Source organism: Lepus europaeus, chromosome 2, assembly GCF_033115175.1.
Source record: "Lepus europaeus isolate LE1 chromosome 2, mLepTim1.pri, whole genome shotgun sequence".
NCBI classification, from domain to species: Eukaryota; Metazoa; Chordata; class Mammalia; order Lagomorpha; family Leporidae; genus Lepus; species Lepus europaeus.
The window spans coordinates 30,857,112-30,879,617 of NC_084828.1; positions in this window are offsets into that span (position 1 = coordinate 30,857,112).

The window sequence follows — 22,506 nt, forward strand, 5'->3', positions numbered from 1 at the left end:
TATTGAATGAGGAAAAACTGAAAGCATTTCTCTTCAGATCTGAATAAGACAACAATGTCCAGTTTTACCACTATTACTCAATATAGTACTAGCAGTTTAGCAAGAGCAGTTAGGGAGAAGAAGGAAATAAAGGACATCAAAAGTGGAAAAAGGGAAGTCTAATTATCCATGTTTGCAAATGTCATTGGGTTGTACATGGAAAACCAATTCAGTATTTGCAGGTGATAAAATAAACATTCAGAAAACTATAAAGTTATTGGAGAACAACCCACAGTAGTTCCTTACCTAGAAGACCTGTCAAAATAAGCAAATTTCCAAAGGAAAAATGACAGTGTAATTGGGAAATACAACACAAGATTTCTGCTCCTCACTCCAAGCAGACCTGACTGGGGACTGAAAAGTAATGCTATTAGGATACAATTTCCTGATGCAATCTTCCTATTTCATTAAATTCCACAGTGCCTACAGTGCCTGGGGAAAAAGTAGAATTTTGACTATTACTTTAATGCTTTTTAGACAACTGGATCTCTTTTTTTTTTTTTTTTTGAAGATTTACTTATTTATTTGAAAAGCAGTGTTACAGAGAGACAGGAAGAGTCAGAGAGATCTTTCATCTGCTGATTCACTCCCTAAATGGACGCAAAGGCCGGAGCTGGGAGGATGTAAAGCCAGGAGCTTCTTTCAGTTTTCCCACCTGGGTGCAGGTGCCCAAGGACTTGGGCCATCTTTCACTGCTTTCCCAGGCACATTAGCAGGGAGCAGGATGGGAAGTAGAGCAGCTGGTACTCCAACCGGCACCCATATGGGATACTGGCACTATAGGTGATGGCTTTACCCACTATGCCACAGTGCTGGCCCCAACAACTGGATCTTTGCTAATTCCCATGAGGAAGTTTGGACAAGATCCTTCAATTTTTATAATTGGTTACAGGGGACTTAGTCCTGATACATATTCGATGAATATTGCTTTAACACCTAGTACCCATATGCTACTGAACAATATAGTCAATTCCTGAACTTCATTTACTTTTGTGTAAAGGAAAAGTCATATATATATATTAAATAGGATCAAGAGAACAGATTTTGAATGCTAGAGGATTGTGAAGAAGGAGTTCAAGACTCTGCAATTCACAAGTTTTCCTGGAAAAAGCAAAATTATAGGATTATGAGAAAGAGAATGAGAGAGAGAGAGAGAGGAAGAGAAAGAGAGAGAAAAAGAGAGATATTAAAGAAAAGAGATGCTCCCATTATTATGAGATTTATTTACAAATTATTCATAATTCTATTCAATGAGTTCAAATTAATTATATAAATTTGAATGCTCTGGCACATAGCTCAGAAAGCTTGTTAGACAAACAATTAAAAATTGAATCATTTCAGACCACTGAAGAGAAACAAAGCATAAATACAGAGCAATTTAGACTGAGTATGTATAATTTAGAAAAGAAATGACATAATTGCCTAACAGCACCAAATTTGCATGTTAGCTACCAGTGAAATCGGGGGCCATCCAAATATGGCCAGGGGCCAAAGCAAGCCTAAGTCTGCTTTTGTAAATAAAGCTTTATTGGAAGAAAGTTGTGCCCATTTATTTGTAGGTTATCTATAGTTGCTTTTTTTTTCCATTTATTAAACTTTTATTTAATGAATATAAATTTCCAAAGTACAGATTATGGGTTACAATGGCTTCCCCCCTCCCATAACTTCCCTCCCACCCGCAACCCTCCCCTTTCCCGCTCCCTCTCCCCTTCCATTCACATCAAGATTCATTTTCAATTCTCTTTGGCAGTGTTCAGTAAGTTTCCCACAAAGCCTAAAGTACATATTACCATCTGACTCTAAACAGAACAAGTTTACAGACAAATGAACTACATCAAGACATCACAATATGTGCACAAATAATAGTTATCACCAAAATTTTTTAAAAAAGAACTCATCACCATCAATTATAGAATAATGGTATATAAAGCTTTATTTTGAATCTGCATGTCAATCTGAAATATTAAATATGTATGTATATATAAATATGTATATTATATGGGTGAAGATGTCTTGTGTGTATATGTTTGGATCACCATATAAAGGAGATATAATAGTTTTCTCATTTACCACTGACCACAGAGGATTCAGTAATTGCCAAATGTAACAATCATTATATGGCAGGGGCTGGTGCTGTGGTGTAGCGAGTAAAGCCGTTGCCTGCAGTGCCAGCATCCCATATGGGCGCCAGTTCAAGTCCAGGCTGCTCCACTTCTGATCCAGCTCTCTGCTATGGCTTGGGAAAGCAGCAGAAGATGGCCCAAGTCCTTGGGCCCCTGCACCTGGCTTCAGATCGGCGGAGCTCTGGCCATTGCAGACAACCAGGGAGTGAACCAGCAGATGGAAGACCTCTCTCTCCCTGCCTCTCCTTCTCTGTCTGTGTAACTCTGCCTTTCAAATAAATAAATAAATAAATCTTTAAAAAAAAAAACCCAATCATTATATGGGAAACTTAAAACCAAGCTGAGTTGCTTCATAATCTGTTCTCTTGATCTTATTTAATACATATATGACACTCCCTTTACACAAAATTAAGTGAAATTCAGGGACTGAATATATTGTTCAGTAGCATATGGTTACCAGGTCGTAAAGCAATACTTCAAATGCAAGACCAACACAATTTCCATTCTCTCATATAATTATCCCATTTTATTACCCCTCAGGAGATAAAGAACTCTAAAGATTATCATGGAAAATTATAAACAAGTAAGTACTGGAAAACATATCAATAAGAAGAGCTCATCCAGGGTCAGAAAATAAATTATGTGGCTTAAAGTAACAGACAATAATAGCATTCTCTGTGTTGTTAATAATGCCAATGTGTAAAATAGAGTGGTATTTAAAAACAGGAGTTGCTAATAGTTAATGTGAAGCAATTATATAATATGGTGAATATGTCTGTTACTACAGATGAGATTATATCTAAAATATGATGTCAAGTAAACAATAGAGTTTCTATAATAGTGGAGGAGAGATTGTAGTTAGGGTGCATCTATAAAACAGAGAAAGGCAGAACAATAAGATTTCTAGCAAATGGTAAGAGGCAGCATAATTGTGTAAGTAAACTGAAGGCTATACCATGATAGAGCTGACATATTCAATGTCTTCCTAAAATGCTGTAAATCACAATGTCTGAAAGGCAAGTTGTAGTGACAGAAGATTTCAAACACTTGAAAATAATTTTGCTTGCCTTCTGCTATGGTTTGGAAAGATGTTGAATGTGTCTTAAAAGCCAATGCGTTAAAAGATTGGTCCCTATGGTAGCACTATTGGGGGGAATTGAAATCTTTAGGGGGTGTGGCTTAGTGGAAGGTCCTTAAAAGTTTACAAAAGCCTGTGCTTGGATGCACATAATCTCTGCTTCCTGGTTGGTCATATGCTCCTACCTCTCTATGTGCTCCGCCACTTCCATCTGCCATTCTAATGGATGCCAAGTCAATAGAGCCACCAGATAGTAGATTTGAACTACAGAAACATTTTCCCTTCTTAAAGTTACTTGTTTCAGGTATTTCATTGGCATAGTGACAAGCCAATACAGTTTCTTTCAGCATTTATAAATATAATAAATATTATATTAATAATATAATATTTCAGCAATACATGCTTATCTGTGCACATTTTACTTTCTGCTGCTTAACTATAGTGATTATGGTCATGTTCACCCTAGATGTCAAAGATAACAAACTACCAACTACATATAAATGCGTTGCTCCTAAATTCAAGTTCTGTGAATATACTGTTGGTACCTACCATAGGTTTCTGCTCAGTAACTATCTTAAAACTAAAGATAGATGCAATTAGTTTTCCCCAATTGAAAATAGATACCAGATACTATAATCTGACAGATAAATCCCTGGGTAAAAAGCAGCACCCTGAATGCTGTATCGCTTATTGCAACACAAAATGTCTAACAAAACAAAACCTACCAGATAGGTTTCAGAAGCACTTTGGCACTTTGTTAATGCCAAATTTGATTATCTCATAGTTAACCTCATGATTTATGGGGAAATACAACAACCAAGGAATATAAATTTGCAGGGTCTCAGATAGATATCTTCTTCACAATGATCCCATACTTCCTTTGTGACATTACTCAATCCTCTCCAAACTTCCCTGTACCTTCTTATACAATGCACACCATATAATCAGAAAATCTTGAGAAAAACTGGGGTAGAGTTAAGAAGTCTCCAAACCCCTCATTTTACAATGATTCCCAAAGAGATGCTAGTTAGCAAAGGATAGGCTATGGAACCAGAAATGCAGATCTGAGTGGCTCAACTCCTCTCCCAATGAACAAATAAATGGCTTTCTGCTTGTTTTTACACCTCAGAGATTTTCTTGCCTCCAACTTCCAATTTTGTCATTTAAAATCCTTTGCTTATTGCTTTGCAGATGACACAGATCATCAAAATCTCACCCTGGCTCACTTTACTCCCTCAGATTGGAAAGGCCAAACATTCCTTGGATTACCATCTTATTTTGTCACATGATCCAACATGACCATCATCACAGGCTGCTAAAAACTGTTGGTGAGCATATGATGTGTGTAAGTAGTAGTAGTGATCCCTTCCAGAAGAGGTGGAAAATATGCTCAAGAAAATATAAGGACAACATAGCAAATCCAAGACTAGAACTCAGGAATTTTAACTCCTGGTCCAACGTTCCCTTCAGTTAATATATGTGGTTAACATACTTATGTCTCCAAGCCCTTGAAATTGAAAGAGAAACAATTCTTTCTTGGTATAATAACTTGCATTTTTATGAGTTCTTCAAATAAATCTTCACCGAATACTGAAACACTTATTTAGCTTTGTAATAGTATTAAAAAAATCATCCTGTATTTCATTGTTCCACATTATTCCAGAAGCTCTATTCCTAAACTGCTGTTCTTTTTAGAAAATATTTTATCAGACAGAAAATCCAGACTATACAGATTTGCTATTCAATTCTCTGCAAGTAAGAGTCTTTACAGTTGAGAATCTCCTCGTGTGACTGGGATGGACTAATGGGTTGAGCTACAATCTCTGAAGACTCACAGAGATATTTGAAAAGGGTTTCTGAAGCTTTCTAGGCTAACATGTTTGATTGTTATAATCCTGTCTTTAAATCCAGGATGAAGGAGTAAAACAGATTGTGTTTTGGTGGCTGGCTGCTTCCACTCAAGAATTCCTGGCTCCAGTGGTTCATGTCAGAAGCCAGAGAAGACATTTGGACTACTGGACATTTTAAGAAAATGTGGTTATCCAAGATCTGGGTTATAATGAAACCCTAAGTTGATCCCATGACTTGGCCAAACCTTCACTTTGTTTTTTTTAAAGAGAGAGAGGAAAGCTTTTTATATAACTACGGACAAGAATAAAAGGACAATAAAATAATGTACAGTTGCTTTTCATTTCACCATACTGGTATGTTAGAAGGATCCTCCTGCTTTCAGAAAATTCAGATTCTTTATCATTTCATTAATCCAGCCGGAAAACAAGCAACCAATTGCATTCTTATGGTGATGCCATCAGCACCTTCCATTTCTCATCATTATTCATTGTGTATTTTTTACATCTTGGTGATCATTGCAGTTGTTGAAGACAGCATTCAAATAGTTTATCAGATACATATCTGCAATTTTAGTAAAAATGTTGGTACCGCCTTCTTTTTTTCTTTCAAGACAAGGAAATTCAATACAAACACAGATGTGGGTGATCCTGTGCCTGGCTGGGAGCCTGCCTGCCTAGCCCATGCAGGAGGTTAAGAGGGCACGGCATACCATGCCTCTCAGGAAAGACCCTGGTGGGGTTCTCAGGTACACTGAGAGCCACACATGACCTGACTGCTGGCAGGTGTCAAGAGCCCCAGGCACATTTCCCCTGCCCTTGCTTCCTGTTGAAAGACCTTGTAATTCTCAACCAGGTAAATAGCTCCCGGGTGTGGCTCAGACTCACAAGGCTATGTAGGAAGGCTATGTAGGCTCTGTGACTTTCAAGCTAATTGGAAAAGCATAGAGGCACCAGTATCTGCTTTATCCTATAGAATCAGTGTTGCTACCATGAGCTAGCTACTCCCCTTTGCCTGCCCTAAAATAGTTTTTGCCCGACTGTTAATAAACAGGCATGGTCACTGGAACTTGTCTCTGGTGCTTCATGTAGAAGAATGCTATCACCACACCATCCTGACAGCGTGGGTCTTGCAGGATGAGCCTGCACACAATGATCTTTTTGCTTTTATGAAAACAAGTGCTTCTATCAAGTTATATTCTAATAGATACGCTGAATACATATCATTTTCTAAATAAATGTTCTAATGAATGGAATGAAGTACCCACCACTTACTTTTGCCAATCTGAGATTATTCTGTATCACAAAAATTAGGATTTGCTAGTAATAAATTTGAACTGATTAAATTTTTATCACTGCATTTTGTTTGCTTGCTTATATTTCTATATGACAAGACTGAATTTAAGGTCAAAGTCTTTCTTATTCATCTTTGTATATTATTCCTAGGGCTGTAGGATCTTGGTCAGTTTTCAGAAAATTAAGAGACTCTCTTGGCCGGTGCCGTGCCTTAACAGGCTAATCCTCCGCCTTGCGGCGCCGGTACACCGGGTTCTAGTCCTGGTCAGGGCGCCGGATTCTATCCCGGTTGCCCCTCTTCCAGGCCAGCTCTCTGCTGTGGCCTGGGAAGGCAGTGGAGGATGGCCCAAGTGCTTGGGCCCTGCACCCGCATGGGAGACCAGGAGAAGTACCTGGCTCCTGGCTTTGGATCAGCGCGATGCGCCGGCCGCAGCGGCCATTGGAGGGTGAACCAACGGCAAAAAGGAAGACCTTCCTCTCTGTCTCTCTCTCTCACTATCCACTCTGCCTGTCAAAAAAAAAAAAAAAGAAAATTAAGAGACTCTCAATACACTTCAATGGATTATAAAGAGTAGCTCATGGACTATAGAGAAGGTAATAGCTATTCCATTAGCTATAAAAGTGAAATGTTGAATAAAGATGTTTACCAACATAACTAGTTCTACTTTCTTCATATATACTTAAAATTTACAGTTAAATATTTTTAGTTTTTTAACATTTTAGTTCAGAATAGTTTACAAAACAAAAATTCTGAAGTAGAAATACAATGAGTTCCCATTTTCTACACACCTCACTTCACCTATTATTAACATATACTAGTATAGTTGTTAATGCTTTTTATAATTTTTAAATAAAGGGAATAAACTTCATGTATTTCATACCTATAGTTTTAAAAGCATAATGATACTTTCTACTTCCCTCTCACCATCCCTTCCGCCCTCTCTTCTCCTTTCTTATTTTTAATTTTTATAATGAGATACTTTCAATTTACTTTATAATCACAAGCTTAACCCTCGACTAAATAAAAAATTCAGCAAATAGTAAGTAGAAAAATACTGTGCCTCAAGAGTATAGACAAGGGGTATGAACAATAATCAAATCTGAAAATGTCAATGAATCTGGATGCAATTCATTAGTCATAAGAAAATGAAAAATAATTTGAGGGGCCAGCATTTTGGTGCAGTGGGTTAAGCTGCCACTGACAGCACCATATCCCAGGTTCAAATCCTAGCTGCTCTGCTTTCCAGTTTCCTGCTAATGTCCCTGAAAAAGTTGCGGAAGTTGTCTCACAAAACTGGGTCTCAGCCACCCCTGTGGAAAACGTGGATTACGCTGGCTCAGATCAGGCTACTGTGGCCATCAAAAGGAGTAATCCAGTAGATGGAAGATCTGTCTCTCTGTCCCTCTCTCTCTCTCCTTCCCCCTCTCTATTGCTCTGCCTTACAAATAAATAAATAAATCTTAAAAAATATGATACAGAATCACAGTAGAGATATAAGTAGAAATACATAATTCTAGGCTAATCCAATTAAACTAAACTAATAGAATGTTTGAGGTAGACAGAACCAGTTAGGGCCTCCAGTTGTTTCCATTTGAAGAAATTAAAACCAGGAAAGAAGAAAATCTTATGAATACATGATAGAATCTTAACCAATGTACAGGCAATCTGACTATAAGCTTAGTGCTTTATTTTTTCTTTCTATTTATTTAAATGTGAAGAGTTTTCAAAAATTCATAGAAAAATGGATATTATGAAAAACCAATGCAGAGATTTCAAATTATTGTGCAACAAAATAAAATTATCTTTTAATTCCATTTTCTACCCGCTATTTGGAATATTCTCAGACAATGAAACATGGAAGAACTTATCCACATGTGTAACAGATATAATTAATTTACTCTATCACACAATACACTAATAAATAGCTCACAACCAAAATAGTTGAGGAGACTGTTGATTGTATTTAAATTTTAGAACAAAAGATGTTAAAGTTTCATTTTTTAAAATTATAAATATTAAATATTTGTTGTGGTACAATGAAAATTGGAAAGCACTTATTCAAGAGGTTATGTGTTTTTAGCATTTAGTAGTTAATGTTAAATAAGGTAAAATTTACATTTTTATATAAATTTATTAGCCAATTTCAAATTCTACAACCATAGTACTTAAGGGCAGAACATTCATATATTCAGTAGTTTTTCTGATGCTGAAACTGTAAGAGTATTATGATAATATTCTTAACTTTTTATATATGTACACTGCATTATAACTATAATATTGTGACATAATCTTAAACAGATGTTGAGGTATTATTTAATTCCTCTGGATAAAAATAAATAGTATCATAAGGCTGGGTTTTGTAAATTTAACCAACAAAAATTATATTTCCAATAACCAATTGAACTACTTTGGATGTTGATTTGTAGTGTTATTACCCAACAAAGAATTTTTTTAAATGAGATTTTTGGAGGCCACACCATTTTGTTGAGGATAGAATAAACATTAGGAAAACAAAATAATTCACTCCTGAGGTTTTTCTCTAAGGGCCACAGACAACATTTTTCTTTTTTTAGGGCAAATAATAGAGTTACAATCTCATGCTGTTAGTTTGTCCTTTGAAAATAAACAATGCAGTATTTTAAACTAATAACTAGAGATATTATCCTGGCGGATTATTAGTTTTTGGTAAGAAAAGACTTATAATTTAAGTAAATGGCCTCATTTAGATACAACTTATGATATTGTGTTATTGAAAGAATGTCACTTATAAAAGCAAATGAATTAAAATATTTCCTGGACTCATTAGAATATTTATTGTTAAATATTGCTTTTCAGAATACACAATTAAATATAAAAGGTTGATATATTTATAAAATTACATATTTCTTGTTATTGCTTTGGAAGCATATAGAATAATTTTCATTTGTCACTTAAGGATATAGTACATGAGAATAAATATTAAAAAATTGAAGATAAGAGAGGTCAATATTTAAAAATCTTACTGTTAACATTCTGATTATAAAACCTTCTGCAGTTGTCTTTGACTAAATATTTGTTCCAGTGAAGAAAACAGTACAATCTCCCACATGTAAAAACATTATTTTCTAACCAGATAAACTCCATTTTTCATGAAAGTCGCTGGCCTGTCTCAAGGTTTAATTGAAACCAAATGAAGTCTAGTAAAACTAATCAAAACCAAAGATGCCCTCGGGCTATGTGAAGGGCTTACAACTAGCAGACTTCACCTCGAGTTACAGTTCTCAAAGATTTGGTTAGAGTGCTCTAAAATCAAATTTAAAATGTTGCCATGCTTTTGAACCAGACAGAAAATATTCTCCTAAGAGTTCCATGAATGGTTAAATAACCTTATTGCCTAGAGAGTTATACTCTGATTATGAATAATGGTAGACAGTGTTGAATTAATTCATAGGAATTATACAATTGAGGGTAAAGAATTAATCTTTTCAGACATTATTACTTATATGCTACATAAAGATCACTCCACTCATTAAGCAAATTTCAGGATATCTCTCAAAAATGTCACTGCATAATTTTTGGAAATCATTCTGCAAGAGCTGGAATCTCAAAAATAATTCATGGAAGAAATAGAAATAAGTAAAAATTAGGAGAACAAACCAACGTTGGTGTACTGGTGGGAGTATCAGGGAAGAAAGTGATTGTCATGCAGCTCTCAAATCCTTTCTCTTGAGTTTTCTTACTACAAAATTAGAGCAATATTTCTCTAAACACTTTTCTCAGAAGTTGTCATGTAAAGAATGACACAAATGAAAGCTATCGTAAAAGCATAAAGCAGGTATCAACAAATACTCAACAGATAAGGAACAGAAAAGGTGATCACATTATTAATTCATTAATTAGAAATTCATCTTGCACTGAAGGTACGTAAAGCACTGATAATGAGAAAGTGACTTCAGCTTTGACACATCAGAGTACATGTATTTTGATGTATCTTGCTTTATGCTAAATGTTGGGAAATTTATTATCCTTCTGAGGAATCCATGTCTTATTTGAGTACCTAGCCAATGTTTCCATAGGCAGAGTAGTAGGGAGGATGGCTATTTGCTGAATAGAACACAAATGTCACATATAAATGTGATTTAGAAGATTTGGTGCTGCAATACGGAATAGGTCCAGGGACCATTTTTCATCCCATGCACTTTGGCTCCTGCCAGGCCACTTTCAAACTTATGGAGTGTTAAAAAATACACATAAAATAAAACAGGAATGTCCTAAGGGGAAATCAAAAGGAAAATTTCCTTTCAGGCACTAGATAACCTATATTTTAGGCAAAGAAGGAGCAAATAAATATGGTTGAGACAGATAGTAAAGCTTACTATCTTAATGTGCTTAATCAAACTTTCTGGTTAATAGAGGAGATACTATACAATTGCTATTTTTGCTTGTAATTTTAAACTATTGAAAATCAATATAATTGAATAATACAATTTAAAAAAATGATTTGTCTATTTAAAAATCAGAGGTACAGAGAGAGAGGAGAGAGACAGAGAAAGAGAGAGAGATCTTCCATCCTATGGTTCACTCCCCAAATGGCCACAATACACGGGGTTTGGCCAGGCCAAACCCGTGAGCCAGGAGATTCTTCCAGGTGTCCCACTCCAGTGCAAAGGCCCAATCACTTAGGCCATCTTCTGCTGCTTTCCCTGGCATATCAGCAAGGAGCTGGAAAGGAAGTGGAGCAGCCGAGACTTGAACCAGTGCCCATATAGGATTCCAGAATTGCAGATGGTGGCTTAACCTGCTACACCACAGTGTCAGTTCCAATCATACATCTTATTGGTTTCTCTCAAGAGCTTCATTTGATCTTAAATGAATATATTTCATAAATTAATGACTTTTCTGGATTCATAATCATTAGAATGAATAAGGCCTAGCTCTTATATGTTTGGGGATGAAAGAAAACAATAATGTTTTGCAACCTCCTCACTCCTATGGCCGCTTTTATGAATGTGAAATTACACAAATATAGAGTATACTAGGAACCTCTGCTTCTGCTGATCATGGACTAGTAATTGAGACCAGTTCTCCCACTGAGAACAACTGAAAACAGCTTTATAAACTATTAAAATGAATCTTTTTCATTGTAGCAAATAAAATATAAACCCGCGTAGCATTACTGGGATGAAATTCAGGAGATAATAGGAATTCATAAAACCACACACAGTACTCAAGGCTACTTTTGTACTGGACCTACTTCCTAAATATAAAGAAAGAAGTAAGATAAAAATATAAAGCAAGGTTCCCCTGGCCACATCCATGGCCCTAGAAGATCAGCTATATGGTGGTTAGAAGCATTATTCCCTTACATCAGTATTGTAGCCTAAAAGGACTTTAGTTAAGAGTACAAATGAACTAGAAATCAACCAGCCATGTACATACCTACAGCTCATCTTTGCATTACAATGGTCAAGCAAAATGCTAAATCTTGAAATCAGATTAAAGTCATATAAATTTTCTAGCATTTCTTGACATGTAGCTAAAGCATGACAGCATTCTCTGTGAAGGAAGATAGTACTAAATTTGGCTTCAAAACTTTCCTAAAACGTTTCTCAAGTGTAATATCTAGCTCACAAAGAAAATTAGGTATCAAAGGAAAGGCACCACATATTAAGACCAATAGAAACATACCTATAGGGACATTACATTTGGAATTATTAGGCAATGATTGTAAATTAATCATGCTTAGAAATTTTAAGATAAAAGCCACACCAGAAAAATGTAACAAAGTATTTTAAAGTGAAATAGCATCTTTGCAAAAGAACCAAATAGAATATACCTAAGTGGAAAATACAGTAAACAAAATAAAAAATATTACTGATTTAAGAACAGATTAATTGAAGAAAGTACTTGTGAACTCGAAAATAGAAGAAACTATCAAGAATGAAGCACAGAAAGACAAGAACTGTTGGGAAAGGATATGAAATATTAAGAATATACTAAGAAAATCCAACATACCTTTCACTTTAATCTAAGAATGAAAGAAAAAGCATAGGTCATGAGCAATATTTACAGAGATAGTGACTGAGAATTTTCCAGAATTTTGAATGCACAAATTGAGAAGCTTAATGAAACCCACACAGGATAAAAAATAGTCATATTACAGTAAAATTCAAAACTACAAAGAGGAAATCTTACACACACACACACACACATATGTACAAACATCTAAGTACCTATGTATCTGTATGATGACATGTATCTATCGAGAGAAAGAGAAAGAGTTACCTGGAAGTCAGACAGCAATAGAATGATTTATTCAATGTTCTAAAATAAAAAAGATTTCAACTCAGGATTTTTAAGTTTTATGAAGTAGTATTTGAGAATAAAGATGGGGTTGGGCATTTCACCCAGCAGTTAAGAGACCAGTCGAGACATCACATCCCACATTGAAATATCTGGGTCTGATTTCTGCCTCCTGCTCATCACTTCAACTTCCTGCCAGTGCAGTTCCTGGGAGGCAGCATTGATGGTTTAAGCAATAGGGTTTCTTTCAACCTCACGGGAGACCTGGATTGGTTTTCAGTTCCCAGCCTAGCCAGTCTGTTGGTGAGCATTTGGAGAGTAAACCAGAGGGTGGGAAGTCTCTCTCTTTCTCTCCCTCTCTCTGTCTCTCTCTTTTTCTCTGAATCTTAAATTTAAAAAGCACCTACATTTAAAAATTAAAATAATGGTTAAAATGAATGTGATAGAGGCTGGTGCTGTAGGGTAGCAGATAAAGCTGCCACCTGCAGTGCTGGCATCCCATATGGGTGGCGGTTCAAGTCCTGGCTGATCCACTTCCGATACAGCTGCCTGGGAAAGCACTGGAAGATGACCCAAGTCCTTGGGCCCCTGCACCTGTGTGGGAGACCTGGAAGAAGCTCCTGACTCATGGTTTTGGATCGGCACAGCTCCAGCCAACTGGGAAGTGAACCAGCATATGGAAGACCTCTCTATTTCTCTCTCTGCCTCTCCTTCTCTCTCTGTGTAACTCTGACTTTCAAATAAATAATAAATCTTAAAATAAAAATGAAGTGGGGGCCGGCACTGTGGCATAGTGGGTAAAGCCAATGCCTGCAGTGCAGGCATCCCATATGGGTGCCGGTCTGAGTCCCAGGTGCTCCACTTCCAATCTAGTTCTCTGCTATTGCCTGGGAAGACAGTGGAGGATGGTCCAAGTCCTTGGGCCCCTGCAACCATGTGGGAGACCCCGAGGAAGCTCCTGACTCATGGCTTCAGATCAGTGCAGCTCTGGCCATTGCAGCCAATTGGGGAATGAACCAGCGGACGGAAGACCCCTCTCTCCCTCCCTGCCTCTCCTTCTCTGTGTGTAACTCTGACTTTCAAATAAATAATAAATAAATATTAAAAAATGAAGGTGACGGAAATTCATTTTCAAATAAGCAAAAATTAAGAGACTTCACAGATAATAGACTTATATTAAAGGAAATTTTGAATGATACAATTCAAGGAGTAGGAAAATCAATCCAAGTTCTAAATAGAAGCTCAGAGAGGCAAGATGTAGACACATAAAATGTATGGAGATGTGATTAATCTGATTCAATACTGGCCCTATAAAGCAATAAAAAGATGTCTCATGTAGTTTTAAAAAATATATGGAATTAAATATTACTACCTCATACCAGATCGAAAAGCCAACACTTGGCCGGTGCCGCGGCTCAATAAGCTAATCCTCCGCCTTGTGGAACCAGCACACCGGGTTCTAGTCCCGGTCGGGGCACCGATCCTGTCCCGGTTGCCCCTCTTCCAGGCCAGCTCTCTGCTGTGGCCCGGGAGTGCAGTGAAGGATGGCCCAAGTGCTTGGGCCCTGCACCCCATGGGAGACCAGGAGAAGCACCTGGCTCCTGCCATCAGATCAGAACAGTGCGCCGGCCGCGGCGGCCATTGGAGAGTGAACCAACAGCAAAAAGGAAGACCTTTCTCTCTGTCTCTCTCTCACTGTCCACTCTGCCTGTCAAAAATAAAAAAAAAAGCCAACGCTGGACTTATTATATATGGACTGCTGTCTCTGAAACATTATCAATAAAATCTGTAAGAATTAAAGATTTATTAATTTGATTATATTAAAATTTAAGTGTTATAGTTTCAAGAAGACACCCTTTGGAAGATAATTGTAATTCATATAATTAACAAATTGCTCATATATGTAACATGCAATGAACTTCTACAAATCAATAAGAAAAGATCAATCAACCTAGTTTTATTAAAAAAAAATAGGAAGAGTAGATGAACAGGCATTTTACAAATAGGATCTCTAAATAACCAATCAGAATGATAAAAGATGTTCAGTTTCACTTAGAATGGTAAAAACTCCAGTTAAAAGTGTGAGTCATTATGTTCACACACACAACATGTTTGCTGGGATGTGGAGAATGAGAATTCTCATACTCCAACAGTTGGATACGAGTTAATGCCTAGGAGGACTGCTGAAAACAGCATCTCCACTCCTATGCCTGGGTAAATACCCAAGAAGCTGGTGTGCATATGTAGACGTTTGTAAATAGTGTTTATAACAACATTATTTTAAATTGATGTAAACTAAAACTAAGAGTGAAGGGTACCAATTGACATACACTACATTTCCTAATATCCATGAAAACAGATTAACTACTGGTACACAAAGCAACATGAGTGAATCTGATGTCAAATAAAATAATCCAAGCAGGAATAAATTTGAAAAATAGGAAAAATTGACTTTTGGTGTTAAAAGTCAGGATAGCGATTTCCTTTGGAGATGAGGGCTCGTTGGGAATGGCACTAATGAGTCCAGGGAGGGCCTCTGTTGTATGTCTGCTTCTCTGTTTTGTTTTTTCCCCACTGGTGATGTTTACCATATTGTGGCAATTAATTAACCTGTACATTTATGGTACATGTGTCTTCCTATATCTATATTTTACTTCAACAGCCAATGAACATTACAAATAAAATATATAGTTATAAATTTATATATATATATACATGTATATATATATATATATATATATATATATATATATAAAGATTAAAATGCAATAACCCAAAAGCATATTCCAGGAATTTTTGTCTTCTGCAATGTGTTCTAACCAACACTTAAGGAACAAATATTTCCAATCTTAAATTCTGTTCGGAATCAGAAAAAAAGAGAACCTTCTATATCTTATTTTTTCAGCCTAGCATAATTTTAGCATAGAAGTAAAAAAAGAAAACATGAAGAAAGTCTGTCATTCTTATTCATTATTGTATTTGCAAAAAATCAAAACAAAATTTCTGTAAAACAAAATTATCAACATATGATGTTCAATCATGTAATGACAAAGTTAAATCTATCCTGCTTATATGAGTGCAGAGTTGGTTTACATTAGATAATCAATCAATAAAATTTAGCACATTAACATTATAAGGGAAGAGTTATAAGTTTATTTATTATAGGAAACGAGTCAAATAAATTCAACTTTCATTCATTATTTTTCTAAGAAGTCAACAAATTAGAAGGAAATAAGTATATCCTTCAATCTCATAGACTACAAAAAAATTCTACAAGCATGCCTGGTGTGAAATCTAGAGTAATGACGAATAAAAAAAATACTTACTCTCACTAAACCTATTTAACATGCCACAACAGAATTAATAACTGTCATTAATTGTAGATGATAAAATTTTTCTCCATAGAAAATAGTAACAATCTATAAATCGATTCTCTGCAAGGTCAGTACACAAAAATCAATTGCATTTTTAAAAATATCAGCACAGCAATATAAAAAGCTTATCATGAACAATAAATAATAACATCAGAAATTATAAGGGAATAAGAAAAAACCTAATAAAAGATATGCAATAATCCTTCCATGCAATATATGTAAAAATGTAATGAGATATTTAATCATATAAATGGAGTGATATATCATGTTCATAGATTGAAAGATTCAACCTTATAAATATGTCAGTTCTTTACAAATTGATTTATAGATTCAATGTAATAGCAACCAATATCACAAAAGAACTTTTAGCTATGCAAGTCATTCTAAAGCAGAAATAGAAATTAAAGTATCCATGAATAAACAACTAATCTTGCATTAAAATAAAAGTTCAAAAGGCCTAGCCAATTCCTAGCAAAACTTATCATAAAACATTAATATTAAGATGTACAGTATTTGCACAAGGAACTGCACGAAGATCACAAGAAAAGAATAAAAATCCCTGGAATAAGCCGATACATCTATGACTATTTTGGTGCCCTGAACAATAATTGGAAAAACAGACTTCTCAAACCACATTTTTGGGACAATTTTTAATGTTGAAAATAATACTTGTTGGACTGTGTCTTATCATAATGAAAATAGGCTTTATACAATCTCCATAGCAAATGTCTTTATATCACCTATGCTTGTTTCCCAAAATAGTTCATTAATTATACATTTTAAAAATCAAGTAAAAATTCCAAGTTGTAATTACAGTGTCAACAAAAATCAATTATGCAATTTCAAAAAATAGAAAGTTTGAAAAATCATGATGCTACCACCTCATATAGATCATTGTTATGAAAGTGTTTATCACAATAAAGATATTTTTAGGTATAGCTGAAATACATTTTTTACCTACTACTTATATTCTTATAAAGGGAAGAGCTATATTTAAACTTGATACTGAGTGCCAGCACTGTGGCATGGTGGGTTAAGCCATGACCTACAGTGTCGGCATCCCATATAGGCACTGATTCAAGTCCTAGCTCCTCCACTTCCAATCCAGCTTCCTGTTAATGCATCTAGGAAGGCAACAGAAGGATGGCTCAAGTACTTGGGCCTCTGCTACCCACATGGGAGACCTGGAGGAAGCCCCTGGTTCCTGGTTTTGGTCTGGCCCAGCTCTGGCTGTTGTGGTCATTTGGGGAGTAAAACAGTAGATGGAAGATATCTTGCTCTCTGTCTCTCTCTCTCTCTCTCTCTTTGTAACTCATCCTTTCAAATAAATAAAGAAATCTTAAAAAAAAAAAAAAAACCTGATGGTGTACCTCTTCACATTGCATGATTACAAAGCAACCTGAATTAGCGCCTCGAAGTTAGTCTTCAAATAATTATTTGAATCCTTTAGTCATAAGTTTTAGCACTAAAATTAAATTATTATTCTAGTTATAAATTTTAGTACTAAGATTAAATTATTATTTATATAGTTAGTTTTTATTAAGAACATACTATACTGAGCTGTGAAGCCAAATGTCAGTATTGAAGAGAGACAAATTTCAAAGAATTTTATTTCCATTGTATTCTTATATTCCACATTTAGACACCAAAAACATGATTGTTTTTTGAATATCATAATGTAAGTTAATTTTGGTTTTAATCTAACCTGTCTTTGTCTTTAAATTTTATCATATTAAAAGGTTAAAAATTTAATAAACATGTAAGGGACATATTTTTCTCTCCCACACTCAGACATAATGTGGATTTTGCTTTATAACATGCACATTTATAGATTTTTAATTCTTTAGCTATGTTCTACCTTTATATTTTCCAAACAAAATATCCAGTAACCTTGGTTATAAGTTCTCAATTAATTTTTATTATATCTATACATTAATTATATTAAAATCACACAATGAAGTAATAATTCTATTAAAATAGTAGTCATAAGTCAGAGATTATTTTAGTTATATGCAAAAATTTGCTAATTAGTTCCTGATATTAGCAATGATAATTGCAAATAGAACACACTACTTTTAGGAAAAAAATACTGTTAGAGCTCTCTTCATATTACAGAATTAGCACAGAAATCTGCTTCCAATTAAAGAAGCTGTGGGAGAACCCAGCTGTAGTTAGGATTTGGCAAACATATTAAAACTATGTTCCAAATGCTTTCATTTCAGCAAAGCCTAGACAGTATTTTCTCATGTCCTTCCTTCTTAATTTTAAAACACACATACAGGGGATGGATCTTTGGTCTTTCCTTCCAGTTAGAACAAGTAGAACAAGTTTTAGCATGCAATGTCTGTAGTTCTTTTAATCACTCTAATACACACAAAAGATGAAAAAGAATATTCATGAGGTCACCTGTGTAAACTAAAGGATTTATATCCTGGCATCAGAGAGTGTACAAAATGATTCACTTTTCTGTAGAACCAAGCCGCTAAGTTTTGCCAACAGTTGATGATACTTGCGTTATGAGTGGTTTGGATTTAGTTTGAAATGTAAAAGCCAGACAAACAAGGAGGTTGTTTCAGGATAATTTTAAAGTTCCCACAACTACTTCTCATGTCCTGTGCAATAACATTTAAAAAATTATGGTTGTAAAGCAAATTTATTATGGGGAAAATGTTTCCTAGTGGTATTAGCTCAAATTTAAGGATGTAAAAAATTAGAAGGACTTTTAAAATTGGGCTTAGTAGAATGAAATTCATATTGAAAAACACTCAATTTAATCCCAAAGCTTTGAAAAAAATTGTAACATGAGAGCCATCTTTAAAATGTACATGGTCTATTTCCCCTTATAAGTAAACTAGATCAGCATGTTTCTCTTTAATTAGCTCACTCAATAACAGTTCTTCCATGTTCAATCTTTGTAATAGAAAGTTCTGAAAAATCAAGATGAAACATCAGGTAGACAACATGCCTTCAATGTCTCATTTTCTAGATTTAAAAAAATCTAGAAGATGAAGTGTTATCTCCTTCCTTGAGATAGATGGGAAAGTAAAATTATGCAATCAGAAATTTCTAGCAAATTGACAGGACTTACTATATGCCAGCCATCAATTAAAACCATTTACAAACATGAATGTATTTAAACTTTCCAACAATCATAAGAGGCATGTGATAATATTACTAATATTTCACTCATGTAGGAAGTGGGAATCTGATAAATTATGTAGAAATCCAGTAGAATACTCCACAGCTATGAATTGCATAACCAGGCTCTAAGTACAGGCAGGCCTTGATAAACAGTGCTTTTAACAATAGTGTTATAAGATTTCAGGGATCATGAAAAATTAAGTATAAATGGCTTAAATATAGACCTTAAAATCATTAATGGATTGCCACTTTTTTGTTTTTTAAGATTTTGTTTGTTTATTTGGAAGAGAGAGTTAACAGAGAGAGGAAGAGACAGAGACAAAGGTCTTCCATCTGCTGGTTTATTTCCCAAATGGCAACAATGGCCTGAGCTGGGCCAATTGGAAGCCAGGAGCCAGGAGCCAAGAGATTCTTCCAAGTCTCCCACATGGGTGCAGGGGCCCAAGCACTTGGGCCATCTTCTGTTGCTTTCCCAGGCCATCGCAGAGAGCTGGATTGAAAAAGACGCAGCTGGGACAAGAAGTGGTGCCCATATTGGATGCTGACGCTGCAGGCAGAGGCTTAGCCTACTATACCACAGCACAGGACCCCATGGTCATTTTTAGAACTCTGGGATCTCCAGGATGTGACTTTATCTATTGTAACCAGTTTCTTCATGTGTAAAATAAAAACCACCAAATAAAATTTTTCTTATTTTAAAAGGATATGAATTCTTAACATATATTTAACACACTGTATAAGTCATTCCCTTCTGTTACAATTTTTTTTATCTTCTTATTCATAGTTCAGTAACAAAGTAACTCAGGATTCCCAGTTAAATCTGAAGTAGTGAACATGCCTGTTTGCCTCATCTCCCTTTAAACATCTCATTAAAATGTATGTGATAAGGAAAGGGAAGACAACCTAGGAAGTCCAAAAATCAGGAGCATGGAAGAGAAAAGATAGGAGTTTTCATTAAAATATAGAAGCTAGAAAGAAGGTGGGCAAATGGTCAAAGGCAATATGTACGACAAACTTGAAACTTAGGTATCTGAAAGCCAAAGAAAATTAACAGGCATTCCATATGGAGAAAAGGCTAAAAATGATGAAACTACATGAGCTCTGAAGAGAGAAAATAGGTTAAATTGAAAATAGAGGAATTGATTGAATGTCCCTCTGGCTCCATACAACAGTGATCAGTTCTCACTAATCTCTGCCACCCTCACCCCAACCTATCCCTTTACTGGACTGCTATAGAGGAGGGCCAAACTAGAAGCATGAGTACCATCTGAAAACAGAGAGAGTAAATAAAACTTCACATGCTGAATGGTGGAACTTGATGTCCACAGCACCACCACCAAATTTCTTATTAGACTTTAAGAAAAGTGGCCAACCACAGTTTTCATACCAGGAAAACAAAATACAGAAGCATTTGTCTCTTGAAACCTTGACATTCAAAAAATGATATGTAGTTTCTTATACATTCCAATAAAACAGTTGTATTGCAACAAAACGGATACATCTGTGGCCAACTGATTCTTACTGAAGCTCTGAACTTAGTAAATATGTCCAGCTGAAACACTAGTGATTCTTTTTATGACATGGTAAGCATTGGGTAAAAGATAAAAGGAAAATTGCTTGACTATCGAGTGTATAGTCTAGGATGCTGCTTTCCATGAAACTGTCACACATATATAGGAAATACTGGAAGGTTTACATGTTGATGCTGTTCAATATTGTGTCCTTGAAATGTGGTTACCACAACTGAGATATTAAATACTAAGTTTTGTTTGACTTTCATTAATTTACCCATAAATCAACACTTAGAGTTACTGCTGCCATACTGGACAGTGTAGTGCTAGAAAAAGATGCAAGAAGTCAAGATGCTTACTGACACTTCAAAGGAGGCATCAGAAAAATGACCTTGGTAACAATTATCTTATTTGAAAAAGAGACAGAAGACAATAAAGTTTGACTAAAAAGTATTAGCTTTAATTTATGTTGACTGAAGATGATTTAATTTGGAGTCTTAATTTAGAAAACAAACCAGCTCCTGTATCTAAAGAGTAGGAAATGAGATGGGACTCTTAGCCTCCCTTAGTGACATTCCAGAGTGCTAGTAGGAAAGATCAGTTAGAAAGATTGGGTTCTCTGGTTTCAGATGGCTTCAGTAGCTTTCATTAAGTTGATCTTTGGCGTATGTTACACACTTTTTATAACCTCATTTTATTTTCTCCTTTTTCATCTATTCTTGTGTTTGAGTTGTTTTATATTGTACTGTCTTCTATTTTACCATATTCTTACATGTGTAATCTGCTGTTAAAACCATTTTTCAATATTGTAATTTCAAATACAGCAGTACATATTCAGCTCTTGAATGTGTATTTTAATCTTTTTATAGATAATTCTATATTAAAATTATACCTCCTTTCATTTTCCTAATTTTTTCTAAAATGTTAATATCCATTAACATTTTATTTGTCATTGCTGCTTTTGTTTATTGCCACCAATATCTACAGCATCTATATGTATGTTTGGATTATTTATTTACTTTTCATTAACCCATATTTTCCTTCTTCTTTGCATGTCTAGTAATTTTTGCTATATGTTGGAAATTGTCATGAAAGAACTATGGAAGTTCCATATTGTGTTATCTTCCATTAGCGAGTGCTCTGTATTATTTTGCCAGACATTTTAAGTGAAATACAACTAGTTGCAAGTAATTAGAGATTGAGCTCTCTCAGGGCTTGGTCACAGTTTTAGTAAGATTCAGTTTACTACTGGTTAACCCCTGGTCATTAGGCAGATGTCCCTGAACTTTTGACATAACCTAACATATATTTTTTCTTCTCATCCATGAAAAATCTGTATTCTGGTTCAGTTCTTCAATCATTTCAACCTCAACTCCTGACCTTCTATTCATGGAGAAATTAGGTGTGTGTGTTTGAGTGAGCCAGTAAGATAATTAGTCACTCTTTGGTGATCACTTTTTTCTCAATATTTAAAAGTATGCAGAAAATTTCACCCTGGCTTTTAACCTAGCTGCTTCATCTTTTGAGTAGTGCAAGAACTCAGCTATATGTTATAATCCTTTCATATTTGCAGTTGGTTACTCAAGTTTTCCCTGGCAGCTAAAAGATTTGCTGATTTCCATTTCAGTAGTACAGGTTAAGTTTCCTGTAACTGAAATGCTTGGGGCCAGATGTGTTTTAGATTGCTGATTTTTTTTTAATTTGGGTATATTTACACGTAAATAATGAGATATCTGAGGGATAAGACCAGAGGCAAAACAAGAAATTCATATATGTTTCATATACACCTCTCATACAAAACCACAAGTTAATTT